Here is a 16754-nt window from a genome sequence, read left to right as displayed (position 1 = left end):
CTACAGACACATGAAAGAATGCTCAACATCATTAATCATTAGAGAAATGCAAATCAAAACTACAATGAGATATCATCTCACACCGGTCAGAATGGCCATCATCAAAAAATCTAGAAACAATAAATGCTGGAGAGGGTGTGGAGGAAAGGGAACTCTCTTGCACTGTTGGTGGGAATGTAAATTGATACAGCCACTATGGAGAACAGTATGGAGGTTCCTTAAAAAACTACAAATAGAACTACCATACGACCCAGCAATCCCACTACTGGGCATATACCCTGAGAAAACCATAGTTCAAAAAGAGTCATGTACCAAAATGTTCATTGCAGCTCTATTTACAATAGCCAGGATATGGAAGCAACCTAAATGTCCATCGACAGATGAATGGATAAAGAAGATGTGGCACATATATACAATGGAATATTACTCAGCCATAAAAAGAAATGAAATGGAGGTATTTGTAATGAGGTGGATGGAGTTAGAGTCTGTCATACAGAGTGAAGTAAGTCAGAAAGAGAAAAACTAATACAGTATGCTAACACATATATACGGAATCTAAGGGAAAAAAAAAAGCCATGAAGAACCTAGGGGCAAGACGGGAATAAAGACACAGACCTACTAGAGAATGGACTTGAGGATATGTGGAGGGGGTGGGGTGAGATGTGACAGGGTGAGAGAGTGTCATGGACATATATACACTACCAAATGTAAAATAGATAGCTAGTGGGAAGCAGCCGCATAGCACAGGGAGATCAGCTCGGTGCTTTGTGACCACCTAGTGGGGTGGGATGGGGAGGGTGGGAGGGAGGGAGATGCAAGAGGGACGAGATATGGGAACATATTGTATATGTATAACTGATTAACTTTGTTATAAAGCAGAAGCTAACACACCATTGTAAGGCAATTATACTTCAATAAAGATGTTTAAAAAAAAAATAATAAGGTACCGATAAGGGGTTAATATCCAAATTATTAGAAGAATAATCCAAATGATTAAAGAAATCACACAACTCAGTATCAAAAAAACAGAGAAGTCACTTAAGAAATGGGCAGAGGAACCGAGAGACGTTTCTCCAAAGAAGGTATCCAGATGGCCCACAGATGCATGAAAAGATGCTCAACATTGCTAATCATCAGGGAAATGCAAATCAAAACCGCAATGTGACTGCATAGGGGTGATGGTATCTTGCTGACCTACTCTGTCCTCCCTCCTTACTACGCCTTCTTTAGGGAGGTGCGGTACGTCTCACCGCCAATGGGAAGCTCTGCCATGTTTTCATTCCTAGTGTGCTTCTTGCACCAAGCCAAGCACGCATCCCATGGGAACTGTTGTCATTTGCAAGCTGCTTTCAACAGGCTTCTCATCACTAACAGGGTATCCCTTGCTTCCCACCCCCAAGGCAAACCCCCTTGACCCCCCCAAACTCTACAAAGTCTCCCTTTCCAAAGGGAGATGCCTGGCTGATTATGACTCATCCTGTAATTGAATTTAGATGCTTCTATTCAGAAATGAATTCCCATTATGCCTGGGCCAAATGTCAAGCATCCAAATGGAGAGAACATTGAAAGTACCTCTGAGAAGGGGCAGGCTTCATTTGAATAATGATGTTGCATTAGCACGTACTTCTCTCTACGTGACGCACGCAGGGCCACCTCCCCACTGGTCACTGTGGAGAGCCATGGAATTATCCCCTGGCTAACACAAGAGCTCTTCCTACAAGCACTAGCCATCTTTTTAAATAACCCTTGCTGTTGTTGTTGTTAGTGGTGATTTCTGGCCATTTTCACTTATTTTTTATATATGCATGCATTTTCTAGATATTTCACGATAAATACCCATTTCCTTTATAATCATGAACACGATTGGTTAAGACAGATGGATACTGCAAAGGATCCAGGACTTTGGGATGAACCACAATTTGAGTCCAGGTCTGGATGGTCGAAGCATCCTGTGAAATATCCACACTTGGACTTGCTCACGACGCATGTATATTACAGCTGTCATTTCCAGAGTGGCTTTGCACAATCACTGGTGATTTCTCCAGTAACGTAAGACACTCCTTCCTTCCTCATGGGGACCCATTAGGCCACGTGCAGCATGGATGAGAGGTAGTGGCTTTTATTTATTTATTTTCTTAGCTTATTTTTTCATTAGTTATCTATTTTATACATATTAGTCTATATATGTGAGAGGTAGTGGCTTTTAAAAGATAACATAAATTTCCTTCTCCTTCCTAGCAGAAAAAATCGAGGGTAAACGAGGTTTTTTTCCCTCTAGGTCACCATGCTAGGTCACATTTTCAGGGTAATGTCTTAGAGGCTCTTATAGGAAGACTTGATTCTACGTACCCACTGCGATGTCTTTTAGTTTTACATCAAATGATTTGGGTCTGGTGGCTTCATTTTCCAGTTAAATTTTTTACAAATCAAGCTTTACCAGCCTCACTTTTCCACCCCAACTATAACACTCACAAGAGGTCATTTGTACCCTGTCCTCTCTCTCTCTCTCTCTCTCTCTCTCTCACACACACACACACACACAAACACACACACACACACACACACACGAACAAGAGATACAGGAAGAGTGTACTGGAAGCTGGCTTCAACATTCCCACCCATGAACAATGATTAGAAGAGGCTGATGGTGCCCTGTTGTGAATCCCTGGGTCATCAGCCATTGAGCCTTGGATGACTATTGTAGGACCTTCCTTCCAACCCCTGCTCCTTAAAATTCCATTTCTTAGATTGGGTCGTCAGATATGCAAGCTCTACCCTTGAGGTTATGTGAGCTAGCTGTGAGCACAGGCTGAACAAAAGGTTCCATAAACTGACTCACGTAGAATAAGACATCCCCCTAATAAGAGAGCCAAGGCAGGAGGGAGGGCCATTGTTAAGATAAGAGGGTTGTCTCTTGTACTGTTGGTGGGAATGTACATTTGTGCAGCCACTGTGGAGAACAGTATGAAGATTCCTTAAAAACTAAAAATAGAACTACCATACGACATGCCAGTCCTGGGCATATATCCGGAGAAAAGTCTAATTCAAAAAGTTACATGCACCCCAATGGTTATAGCAGTACTAGTCACAAGAGCCAAGACATGGAAGCAACCCAAGTGTCTATCAACAGATGAATGGATAAAGAAGCTGTGGTACATATATACAGTGGAATATTACTCAGCCATAAAAAGAATGAAATAGTGCCATTTGCAGCAACATGGATGGACCTAGAGATTATCATACTAAGTGAAGTAAGTCAGACAGAGAAAGACAAATACCATATGATATCACTCATACGTGGAATCTAAAAAAAAGTGATACAGATGAACTTATTTACAAAACAGAAATAGACCCACAGACATAGAAATCAAACTTACGGTTACCAAAGGGGTAAGGGTGTGGGAGGATAAATTAGGAGTTTGGGATTAACAGATACACACTACTATATATAAAATAGATAACCAACAGGGACCTACTGTATAGCACAGGGAGCTATATTCAATATCTGTAATAACCTATAAGGGAAAAGAATCTGAAAAATAATATATATATAACTGAATGACTTTGTTGTACACCTGAAACTAATACAACTTACTGAAAATCAACTATACTTCAATTTAAAAAAGAGGGTTGCATCTGAAAGGCAGTGTCAGAATAATAATACCTAACATTTTTGGAGTAGTCATGGTATACTTGGTGCTCTCCTAAACTCTACCTTTCATATTAAAATTTGTATTATAAAATGATTTGATATTATAGAATAATAATAAGAGACCAATGTACAGAACACATAAATTTAAGATGTTAGTTTTGCATTTTTGCTTAAGTTCTCTTTTCAATAAATAAAGCATTACTGATTCAGCTTAAAAATTAAAAAGCTTAAAAATCTTAATTCCTCTCTCCTGTCCCTTGATCACTGGTGTCATTCATATTACTTATATTTAAGCATACATAATCGAATACATTGTTGCTACTATTATTTTGAACAGACTGTTATCTGTTAGATCAATTAAGAATAAGAAAAATAAAAATTTTTATTATACCTTCAACAAGGTTTATTTCTTAGAGATGAAATGGCTCGACAGAGACCATGATGGGCCATTCTAGCCCAATATCCATCTCAGTAGATTCCATCTTTTTTTTTTTAAGATTTATTTTTTAAAGTTTATTTACTTATTTTGGCTGTGCCGGGTCTTATGCAGCACGCGGGATCTTCGTCGCAGCATGCAGGATCTTTTAGTTGCGGCATGCAGACTCTTAGTTGCGGCATGTGGGATCTAGTTCCCTGACCAGGGATCGAACCCGGGCCCCCTGCATTGGGAGTGCAGAGTAAGTGCATTGGGACCACCAGGGAAGTCCCCAGATTCCATCTTAATAAATAAAAATGGTTTCAAATCTGCCTACTCTCGAATTCTTGCTTTGCTTCACACCATTCCTGTAGTTCATCTAGTAGCATTTTATATTTTATAAGTTATCCAAGAATCCTGCAATATGCAATTTCTTTCTTCTTTGCCACTGATTTCCAGTCCCTGTGTTTTTCCTAATAATGACTTCTTGGTCTTAGAGTAGCTATTTCCTCTTATGATGTGTGTGTCTGTGCATGTGTACCTCTCTCTGTGCTCATCCTGTGAATCTTTTGTCTCTGCCAGAAAAACTGCTGTGAATATTTTACTGGTCATCATATAGATGAAACTGTACATACTGTTAGATGGAAATATTATTCTATTTCTTTCTTTTTACTTTTATTCAGGCATATGGCAAGCCTCCACTGAGGCTGTTTCCTAGGCAATTTCCTTTCTGTGCACACCAATACTTTTTTTAGATTTCGGATTGGATGTAAAAGAATGATGCCCACACAACGCTTGTATAAATAGAGCTAAAAGTAGTTTAACTGAGAGATTCGACCCTCAGAAATGAACCCCATTTGTTCCCCAGGAAGTTAGCGCTACTAGTGGGAAAAAATAAACATGTTTATGGTTCTCTACATTTCCCCAAAATTCATGTTAAAAAAAGCTGCACGTAAAACTTATTTGTTGGGCTTCCCTGGTGGCGCAGTGGTTGAGAATCTGCCTGCTAATGCAGGGGACACGGGTTCGAGCCCTGGTCTGGGAAGATTCCACATGCCGCGGAGCAACTGGGCCCGTGAGCCACAACTACTGAGCCTGCGCGTCTGGAGCCTGTGCTCCGCAACAAAAGAGGCCGCGACGGTGAGAGGCCCGCGCACCGCGATGAAGAGTGGCCCCCGCTTGCCACAACGAGAGAAAGCCCTCACACAGAAACGAAGACCCAACACAGACATAAATAAATAAATAAACAAATATTTAAAAAAAAACGTATTTGTTAAATAGCCCTCTTTTATTGACACTCATTTATTAAATAAAACCTCTTGTCCATTTCAGATATGAGATATTTCAATAAGGGAAAGTAGGAAAGATAAAGTAGGGATAAGAGTAAAGGTACCACCCCTGAACAATGAAATGAGGAAAATGGGGAAAACCAACATCCAGCATGGATTCCCAGTAAAAGACACAACATGCCAAATCCCAGAGAATTAAACTTACACGCCAATCAAACAGACCTTGAAGAAAAGACTGATCCCCCCACCCCTGCTCATGTTTCTAAAACAATCCAGAAGCCAAAGAAACTAGCTTTTGATGCACACACAGCACAGAGACTGGTGGGGTGGAATGAGGAGCCGAGGGCACAAAATTTAATGAGGACCCCACTCTCAGTGTTGTGCAGTGCACGCCCCTGGCATCCAGCCGGACCTCAGTCCCAGCCCTTTGCATAAGTGCATCAAAGCAAGAGCAGAGTTCACTACAGTGAGATCCCACCTCACACTGGTCAGAATGGCCATCATCAAAAAGTCTACAAATAATAAATGCTGGAGAGGGTGTGGAGAAAAGGGAAACCTCCTACACTGCTGGTGGCAATGTAAATTGGCGCAGCAACTATGGAGAACAGTATGGAGGTTCCTTAAAAAACTAAAAATAGAGCTACCATAGGATCCAGCAATCCCACTCCTGAGCCTATATCTGGAGAAAACCTTAATTCGAAAAGATACATGCACCCCTATGTTCACGGCAGCGCTATTTACAATAGCCAAGACATGGAAACAACCTAAATGTCCATCGACAGAGGAATGGGTAAGGAAGATGTGGTACATATACACAATGGACTATTACTCAGCCATAAAAAAGAATGAAATAATGCCATTTGCAGCAACATGGATGGACCTAGAGATTATCATACTAAGTGAAGTCAGACAGAGGAAGACAAATATCACATGATATCACTTATATGTGGAATCTAAAAAAAATGATACAAATGGATTTATTTATAAAACAGAAACAGACTCACAGACATAGAGAACAGACTTATGGTTACCAAAGGGGAAAGGGTGGGGAGGGATAAATTAGGAGTTTAGGATTAACAGATACACACTACTATATATAAAATAGATAACCAACAAAGACCTACTCTATAGCACAGGGAACTATATTCAATATCTTGTAATAAACTATAATGGAAAAGAATCTGAAAAATAATATATACAGATGTATAACTGAATCACTTTGCTGTACACCTGAAACTAACACAAGATTGTAAATCAACTATTCTGCAATAAAAATAAATATTTTTTTAAAAAAGAGCAGAGCTCCCTGTTAACGAGGGTGGCTACCTTCTGTTACCTTTTACACCTATCTGCTCTCAGGCCACAAACAAGGGCCCACCACTGAACTTTACAAAGGACTCAGAATTCAAAAATCAACTCTCAAATCCAAGGCTGTTCACCCAGAGATAATGAGTAACATCCATGAATTCTTGGTTCATTGGATTAGCACTGAGCTGGTCCCAGGAAGTGTGCAAAAACATTGTCCTATGAGGTTCCCAGGACCCCCTTGTAGCTTATCTGGGGGCACATCCTGGCTTCAGACCCAGCTGCCTTTGCTCTCCCTGATGCCTGCTTCAAAAGGGATCCCGCCAGACCTCCACCAACGAAGCTTTGTTAACTCATCCCCTATTGCTGATCAGACGCACGGCTCCACCACTCAAAAAGCAGAAGGCATAAAGGTGAATACAAACATGAGAAAGGAGTTTACATCTGGTCCTGCAGCCTCTCCACGTAGTCTCTAAAGCCCTGGGACGCCCCCAGCCCCATATCTGGGCAGACCCACTGGATGCTGTCATCACTGTCAAACAGGGTGGAGTTGGTGTACGGGCCGCCGTCCTCCGGGAGGATGGTGGTGTAGGACGTAAACTTGACCCTCTTCCTCTTGGGGCCGGACGAACCCAGAGGTTCGTTTTTCACGTCTTTCTCATAGACATAGTCAGAAGGTCTGAGCAGCTGACTAGGGAAAGTCTGGGAACCGCCGTTCAGAAGGAAGTTCCTCTCCTCGGGCTGCAGACGCCTGTCGATCATGGTCGTGCACTCCTCCGATGGGAGGGTCACGTCCACCGGGTTCTCCAAAAGCTCCACGTCGTTCCCCAGCCAGACATTGTCGTGGGAATAGGGTATGTCGCCTTGCTCACTCACGGCGAATCTTCTGTGTCTGTATTTGCATTTCATAAATTTCATCCATTATCCTGGCATAAATAATGTGATATAATCCCTCGGGTATGAGGAACAAATTTGTATACTTTCCTGAATGCAGTCCTGTGTATATGAACTAACTGAATGTCATAAAGCAGAATTTCACTTTGAATCTTCCAGAAAGAGTTTAAAAGATCATGTGATGCCTCTGAATCACTTTTGAGCACAGGTCATCAGGCTACTGCTCGAGATACTATCACTTCAAGCACCCTTTATTAGGAAGACAGGCTCGTTTGAAGCATCTGAGAAAAGATGTATCGTATTATGGGGACAGGTGTGCTTGAAAGATGCAATGACCTTGGTATAATTGAAATGAATTTGCTACAAGCTTAACTGTGGAGCAGAGGTTTCAAGTTGTCTATAATTAATATCAGCCAACAGATATTTGGTGCCTGTTAGCCATACTTGTTTAAATAACAGAAATAGAGTTTTCAAGTATCAATGATTACTTACTTTAGAAAAAGGAAGACGTGTGAGCCTTTGGTTGTGGTCTGAGGCAGTTCCCCTCTCACAGATAACCTGCCATAACGTGGTATTTGGACACGTCGTCAGTGTGTAAAACCATATAAGGGGGAAATTTGTCCAACCCACTGAGTACTTTTCTCAGAGACAGGACAGACTAGATAAGAAGCAGGAAGAAGCTTCAGGAATCACCAGTCCCAGCTATGAGTGCTCTCTCTACGGATCTCCTTTGCAGGATGTGACAGAGAGAGAAGTGGTCTCAGTTGGCCAGGGACGAAAGGACTCTGGACTCTTACCTGTTGTGGGGCTTGAAGAACGCCCTGGGCAGCCACTGTTGAGATGACGGCTCTTTTGTCCGACCTGTGAGGCTTCAGGGAAAGAGACAAGCAGGCCACCAACTGCACGCCCAGGTCCACGATGGTGACACGGTCATCCAGGACGGTCACCGTCTTCTCAGCCAGGATGGAGTCAGAGAGAGGCGACAGCACCTGCAGGGTCAGCGAGAAAGCTCAGGTCTCTGCCCCTCACAAAACTAATGAGGAAAAAAGGAACGAAAAAGGTAAAATGCCTACAGAAGTAAATGGAGGTTTAAAATCAGGGGCTACGTGCTCATGGTCATCAAGTAGTTAACTTCTGCCATTTGGTGGGGGTTTTAACATCTGTAAAGCAACTCAGGAAATGTGCATCTGTTATCTAGGTACTTCAGGGAGGAACTAAAGATTCTGTGACTGCCAGATGGCCAATTTACTGCTTAAATTCTTCCCAGTTCTCCTGTCCCCAATGCGATTTTTGTCACTACATGTTCATATCCTTTCAATCATTAATTCCTGAGCCAGGCTTTTGTAACTCAAGGGAGGCCCGGGAGACTGCTGCTTTCCTGCAAACAAGAGGCAGGCAGAGGATATGGGGGAGCGGTCTGTCCTGGGAAGGCCCCATAGCGTCCCGCTCGGTTACGGACACACGCCATGGCTCGCTGGTACTACAGCGAGCACCCCCTCCCCTCCTCCTTCTCGTCCTCCTCCTCATCACTCTCTTGGTGGTCTTGGGAATCGAACAAAACCAGAGCGAGAGTAATCATCATTAAAGATGTTTTAAATATCTTCAATTTTCCAGTGACTGGGGAATGGTACAGAGTAAAATGACAGGACTGGGATCCTCTCCTGGTCAGACAGGCCCATCACTGATTCATTTACCAATCTCTTCAGCCATCAGGTACTAGGGTGGTGTTTATTTTGTGCCAGAATTGCTGCTTCCTGCCCAGAACCCTGAAGACAAAGACACTGTCTCTTGCCTTCAATTTGGTTTCGCTCAAGTGGAAGATACAGCCCCAGACAGGCCGTTATGGGATGAAGAGGATGAGTCTGTGGTCCCCAAACTTTGCTGAGGGAGCCTGCTAGCATCCCACTGCCCGGTTTCAGCCCTCGGCACTTCACTCAGGACGTCTTGGGGTGGGAGCCAGGAATCCATTAATTTTTAAAGAGCACCTGGGGCTTCCCTAGTGGCACAGTGGTTAAGAATCCACCTGCCAATGCAGGGGACATGGGTTTGAGCCCTGGTCCAGTAAGATCCCACATGCCGTGGAGCAACTAAGCCCGTGCTCCACAACTACTGAGCCTGCGCTCTAGAGCCCGCAAGCCACAACTACTGAGCCCACGAGCCACAACTACTGAGCCCGCGAGCCACAACTACTGAGCCCACGCGCCTAGAGCCCGTGCTCCACAACAAGAGAAGCCACCGCGATGAGAAGCCCGTGCACTGCCACAAAGAGTAGCTCCCGCTCGCTGCAACTAGAGAAAGCCCGCGTGCAGCAACGAAGACCCAACGCAGCCAAAAATAAATAAATAAAATAAAATAAATTTAAAGAGCCCCTGCTGTTGCCAGTGTGTAATAAACCTTGGGAGCCACTGGTTTGAGCTCCAGAATGAAACAAACCCAGTTCCATGGTCGGATCCACCCTGACTCAGACAAAAGGCATGAGTACCCCATCTTCATGTAAAATCGGGGCATGCCCACCTCTCATGTGGCTTTTGTAGCACTGAGGAAAATACAAACTAACATGTGCAGTGTGTTTGGCCTGAGGCCAGCACAGAGTCCTCAACAGAATTTCAGAGTGACGGTTATTAAGGACGCAAGGAGGGATTTCACGGGGTTCAGCACAGACTCTGCGGGACACAGAGAAAGGATGACTCACAGGACCTTAGGGAAACAGTTGAGGGGGAAGGGCTTGTTAGCAATGACAAAACCCCCGTGTCACCTCTATGGCTCTGAACTGAGGACAAAAGACCAAAGATTACAACAAAAGATACTCCCATGGCTCTTATGGCTTAAATTCTAAGTCTGGGGAGATGGGAGCCAGAACAATGGATGACGACTAAAATATCTATTTATTATAAATCACGATGTCACACGCAGCCGGTAACATGTCATCAGCTCTTGGGGGGAATATTCCCTGCTACATCATTGTTATTATGTCCTACATAGACCCGATTTCTAATCTTGGGGCTATTTCCAGTTGCCCTCTGTGTTACAGAGGGCATCGGGACCCCCACTAGCACCCACAGCCTTGACAACCCTCCGTCATCAAGCAGAACTCTGTTCTCTTCTACCTTTTTATTTATTTTTAATTAATGTTTATTGGAGTATAATTGATTTACAATGTTGTGTTAGTTTCTGCCGTACAGCAAAATGAATCAGTTATGCATATACATATATCCACTCTTTTTTAGATTCTATTCCCATATAGGTCATTACAGAGTATTGAGTAGAAGAAGCCTATGAAAAGATGCTCAACATCACTAATTATTAGAGAAATGCAAATCAAAACCACAGTGAAGTCCCTCCGTACACCAGTCAGAATGGCCATCATTAAAAAGTCTATAAATAATAATGCTGGAGAAGGTGTGGAGAAAAAGGAACCCTCTTGCACTGTTGGTGGGAATGTAAATTGATAACAGCCACCGTGAAGAACAGTATGGAGGTTCCTTAAAAAACTAAAAATAGAACTACCATAGGACCCAGCAATCCCGCTCCTGGGCTTATATCTGCAGAAGACCATAACCCGAAAAGAGACATGCACCCCAGTGTCCACTGCAGCGCTATTCACACTAGCCAGGACATGGAAGCATCCTTCCATCTTTCTAAATCTGTGCATCTGCCCAGCAGTGAGGTGAGCACGGCGACCCTTCCCCCGAAGCCTGTCTTCTCCAGTAACGGCGTCCACTTAAGAGGCTGTTAGATTCCATGAACACAAACGTCCTTCCCTTCAATTCACTTTCTGTTTATGCCACAGGATGGGCGCTTTATCTTCTCGTTTCAGCCTCTCTTCTGCCTCAAAATCAGATACCCAGCCACAGGCAGTTATCAGCACTCATGATGTTCCCATGCTGGGGAATTCATCGCCTCCGAACTGCTTGATTCTCGGAGCTGATAACTATGTTGAAAGTCAAAGCAAAACAATAACAACAAAAATCACTTATTTATGATGGTACTGGGGAAAGTTTCCTTCTTCTTTTTCTCCCCCTCAGGGTGTTTATACTATAGGTCTCTTTATAGACTCTGCAACACCCATTGTAGAAAAGAAATATTATAAAAGCAAATTTATGTCGCTGTAATTTGTTTTGTGACAATGTTACGGAAAGGGCTCAGGGCAGGCTGTTCCAAAATGTGCCAAAGTGGCATATTGATTATTTTGAAATAAAGTTACTTGAGAAACAGCTGGTGCAAGAAGGATGTTCTGACCCTTTCTTCTGTCTCCCTGAAAGCAGGAAATAAATCTCCCACGTGAAAGGTACCTTCCCTTTACCAGGAGATAGAAAGACATCCTTATCACCAAAGAGGAGGAAATCAGGGCTGTATAAACAAACCTTGTTACTTCTTCACTAATTACTACCCCAAGCCCAAATTTCTTTGTCTTGTCAATTCTTCACAAATGTGTTGTTTCTCTGTCTAAAAAGTGTGAAAGCTACCTGCTCTGGACACTTCTTTGAGCCTCATATTTCTATGAACTCCCATCCGCACAAAATTAAAATTTGATTTTCTCTGTCTCTTGCCCATTTAATTTTTAGGGCAGCCAGAAGAATCCAAAAGGGTAGGGGGAAATGTTACCCCTGCCGACACAATCAAGCATTTGTAAGCACGCTGCTCTAATCTGGGCCACCTTGTTTCTTTATAATATTTCCTTCCTTCCTTCCTTCCTTCCTTCCTTCCTTCCTTCCTTCCTTCCTTCCTTCCTCCCTCCCTCCCTTCCTTCCTGTGTTGGGTCTTCGTTTTTCTGTGCGAGGGCTTTTCTCCAGTTGCAGCAAGCAGGGGCCACTCTTCATCACGGTGCGCGGGCCTCTCACTATCGCGGCCTCTCTCGTTGCGGAGCACAGGCTCCAGACGCACAGGCTCAGTAGTTGTGGCTCACGGGCGCAGTTGCTCCGCGGCATGTGGGATCTTCCCAGACCAGGGCTCGAACCCGTGTCCTCTGCATTGGCAGGCAGACTCTCAACCGCTGCGCCACCAGGGAAGCCCCCACCTTGTTTCTTGATGAAGTTTTTGAATGAGTAAACCCAGGAGAACATTTTCTAAAACAAAAGCAGCCCCGTTATGAATAGTATTGACCACTCACTCACTCCTATTTTACGGCAGTGATGACACATTATTCTAGAATTTGTGTTGTACCTTATTTTTCCCCAAAACTGGGAAATTCTTTACCACTGGTCCACACTGATACTCGGCTGCAAGGGACACTGCTGTGTTTCCTTGTGTCTGTGCCGGTGTGATTCGGTGCTTCTGGTTCTGTTTGTGGCATAAAGAATGATTGATTATGAAGACCATAGGGACTTCCCTGGTTGCACAGTGGTTTAGAATCCTCTTGCCAATGCAGGGGACACAGGTTCGAGCCCTGGTCCAGGAAGATGCCACATGCCGCGGAGCAACTAAGCCCGTGAGCCGCAACTACTGAACCTGCATGCCACAACTACTGAATCTAGAGTAGTTAGAGCCCGTGCTCTGCAACAAGAGAATCCACCGCAATGAGAAGCCTGTGCACCGCAACGAAGAGTAGCCCCCCCCCGCCGCAACTAGAGAAAGCCCGCGTGCAGCAACGAAGACCCAACGCAGCCAAAAATAAATAAATTAAAAAAAAAAAAAAAAAAAAGAAGACCACAGTCTGGGCAGAAACAAAGGGCAGTGCTCAGAGGTGCTTGGGGAGTTCATAGCCCACATGTCCTTGGACATGACCTCAGGGAACTTTTTATCCCCTACTGATTCAATGCAAGCCAGCAAACTGGGGAAACAGAGCCCACAGAACTTTACAGTTTGCAATACTATTAGAAAAAATGCAGCAGAGACTGTAGGTTTCCCCACCATCCATAGACCCTGGTAACTGCGGACAAGCTCTCTAGCTGGGGGTCGCCTTTCGTAGACACCCTTCTATCCAGGCATGGCCAAGTGACTATTCTCACCAATAGAATTCGAGAAAAAAGAGAAGCCATTTCTAGGGCAAGGTTTAAAAAAAGTGTACATGCCTCTCCTACTCACTTTTCCCATCCAGCAGCCAACAGAGAGATTCTGGGTCCCTGAACTACTAAATGAACAAGAGTCAACTGTCAAACACAAGTACCCACCAGGGAGAGCTGTGTGAGTGAGAAATATACCTACTCTGTTGGAGCTGTTATGCATTTATTTCATCAGATTGTACTGAGCATTGTGTTATGTACTATATACACATATGCAGTTGAACCTTGACCAACGAGGGGGCTGGAGCACCTACCCCCATGCAGCCCAAAATCCGCGTCGAACTTTTGACTTTTCCAAAACTTAACTACTAAAGAGCCTACTGTTGACTTCTCCAAAACTTAACTACTAAAGAGCCTACTGTTGACTGGAAGCTTTACTGATAACAAACAGTTGATGAACACATATTTTGTATGTTATATGTATATATACAGTATTCTTCTAATAAAGTAAGCTAGAGAAACAAAATGTTATTAAGAAAATCATAAGGAAGAGAAAATACACTTACAGTACTGTACTGTATTTAGCAGCATTGTAAGTTCATGCCCTCTGTTTAGAAGATGAAATATTTGTCAGTACCTACATAAATATTTTCTTATATGATACAAAACGCTATAGATGTTACACGTATTACTAACACTAGACATCAAAAATGAAAAGATAATGTGAAAAAGAAATCCATACTTATTTACATGTATAAGGATTCATACACCGATAGCAAAGAAGCAGTAATATGATTGCTTTATGGTCGGCTAGCCTCTACCCCAATAGATAAATCATTACAAAATTTTTATGGCATACATATTACAGTCATATTCATAATACAGTATTGGAAACTTTGTTACATTTTTTAAATAAACCACTTAACCTGTGATAATAGGCTGATAGGTAGTTTCTCCAATTATAAGAGAGAGAGGCATACTGTACGGTAATGTAATCCTTTGAAAGCAAAGTTACACAACAGTAAGAAAACCAACACATTATTAGTTCTATGTTAAATATCACTCACTTTATGCCTACATAAGAACAGACTAGTATCTACATATATTTTATCCATTCATGACATACCTTTTTCTTAATTTTCTCGATATTACTGGACTACATGTTTTTTGTCTGCAAGCTTTTCCAAATTGTCACAAATCTCTGAAAAATTTTCCAACATATTTATTGAAAAAAAATCCACGAATGAGTGGACCCTCGCAGTCCAAACCCGTGTTGTTCAAGGGTCAAAAGTATATGTAGTATGTGTAGTGTATATATATATATATATAGTAATGATATATAATATATAATAATACATATTGTAGATAGATAATATACTACATAGCAATATATATAATTTTTATATATGTTTAATGGATTATAGTGCAGTTCATGTGTATTTTCTATGCATGTAATATATAAGTATTTCATATTTATAGGCATTATATAAGCATTTTATGTAAATATTTATGTTATATATATAATTTGTACGTATGTTTAATGGATTATTGTGTATTTCATTTATATACAATATAAATATTTTATATTTATATGCATATATGCGTCACATAAATTGCACTCTATATGTAGCATATATATGTGTGTGTATATATACATTTAGTGACTGGATTATTAGAACAACAATATGGAGCAGTATTATCATTCCCAGTTGCATACGAGGAAACTGAGGAATAGGAGGGTTAAGTACCTGTCTAGGGTCACTGAGCTCTAAGGGGCAGAACCAGGATAAGCACCCAGCAGGCCAACTCCAGCACCACCCTCTTCACAGTTACACCACCGTCAGTAAATGTGTGCTGACTTTTACAAGTAGTAAAAGGAAAACGATAGAAGAAAGGGCCAGTGGGGCCACAGGGAATGAATGTATGGCACTATGAAGCTGCCCCCGATGCCACACCTGCACTAATGCTTTACATGCGTTGCTTATTTAATGGTAGTCACCACCCTATGAGGCCAGTGCTATGGCAGCTCCTATCTTCAGATATTAAAACTTAACCCAGAGGAGTTAAATAACATTCTCAAGTCAAGTTGCTAGTGGTCGGCAGAGCCTGGCTCCTGGTCCAGGCCGTCACGACCGCATTCCGGGCTTCTCTCGCCACGAGTGGGTGGCACATCAGAGCCATCAGACCCCAAGCCCAGGCTGCTGTCAGCCCCTGTGGATGCTGCTTCCCTGGGGCCTGGGTCCCACCTTCACAAAGCGTCCTGGGCCCACAGAGGATGGGTCCCACCATCCTCTCTCTCATTCCTCACCTTCTGTCCGAGGCCCCCTGGGATCCTCCATCCTTTGATCTGGCCCAGCTCCATGTCTGGGGCCTCAACCTGCAGGGAGAGTCTAGGCGCCCACACGGTGACCTCTAACTGGCGGGTGAAGTTCACAGTCATGTCCACTCTGCTTTTCATCTCCTTCCCATCACAAGAATGGAATCACAGCCTTAGGAAAGGAGGGGATCTTGAGATGTGTCCGCAGAAACAAAACAAACAAAAAACACAAGCAAAAATCCACAACAATGATGGTTCGTGAAACTACGATGGCTCTGATTTACTGGACATCAAGACAGCTGGAGAAGCAGACTTGTGTCTAACATGTTCTCATGGACTAGTTAGTGACAAATGATGATAAATACATTCCAGAAAGAGCATGTTGTCCTAATCAATCATGACTCACAAAACTGCAGGCCTCCCTTAATGGAAGTACTTAATCTCTTTAGCCTCTATGTGTGTGCATGTGAGGATGTGTGTATATATGTGTATGTTTGTGTATGCATGTGTATGTGTGTGTGTGTGTGTGTGTGTGTGTGTGTGTGTGTGTGTGTAGGTCTGTGTGTATGTGTTCCTTACCAGATGTACCCAGTCCTCCATAAATTAAATCTCAGGTGCATTCAGATTTTATGCTTGGGCCATTTCTGACAATTCCTAAGTGCTGACCATATGGAACTAAGAAATAGTTTTATGCCAACCACAAACAGGATCTTTTAACAAATTTAAACAGTAGAGTTTTGTGACAGATTGAAATTCTACTGGGTGAAGTGCTCAACAAAGGCTTTGAAAAAAAGAGTGTAGGTACTTTTAACTCCTTGAAACTGTAATTTTGCAGCATGAAAGTGATGGATAACGTTTTCATTATGGCCGTGGTCTTCAGCCTTCTGACAGCCATCTAATTAGCAAGTTAAGAATGAAAGAAGTAAGGCCCTGTTTTACG

The 16754-nt window shown here is 42.7% G+C and overlaps 1 long non-coding RNA gene across 3 annotated transcripts in view; it reads right to left on the bottom strand.

Annotated features, from left to right (window-relative positions):
• The window catches only part of LOC309610406, a 104459-nt gene that overhangs the window by 21388 nt on the left and 66317 nt on the right, over positions 1-16754 (bottom strand). For 2 of the 3 annotated variants that reach the window (XR_014233909.1, XR_014233910.1), the window contains one exon: positions 8353-8544. This is a non-coding gene — a long non-coding RNA (uncharacterized lncRNA). Of the gene's footprint in view, positions 1-8352; positions 9698-16754 lie in introns of those variants that run through there. The other variant, XR_014233911.1, reaches the window with a different exon arrangement.

This window comes from Balaenoptera borealis (assembly GCF_965194805.1).
Source record: "Balaenoptera borealis genome assembly, chromosome: 14".
In the NCBI taxonomy this organism is placed as follows: domain Eukaryota; kingdom Metazoa; phylum Chordata; class Mammalia; order Artiodactyla; family Balaenopteridae; genus Balaenoptera; species Balaenoptera borealis.
The sequence above is the reverse complement of the archived record's forward strand: the minus strand, read 5'-3'. Positions and strand labels throughout refer to the sequence as shown.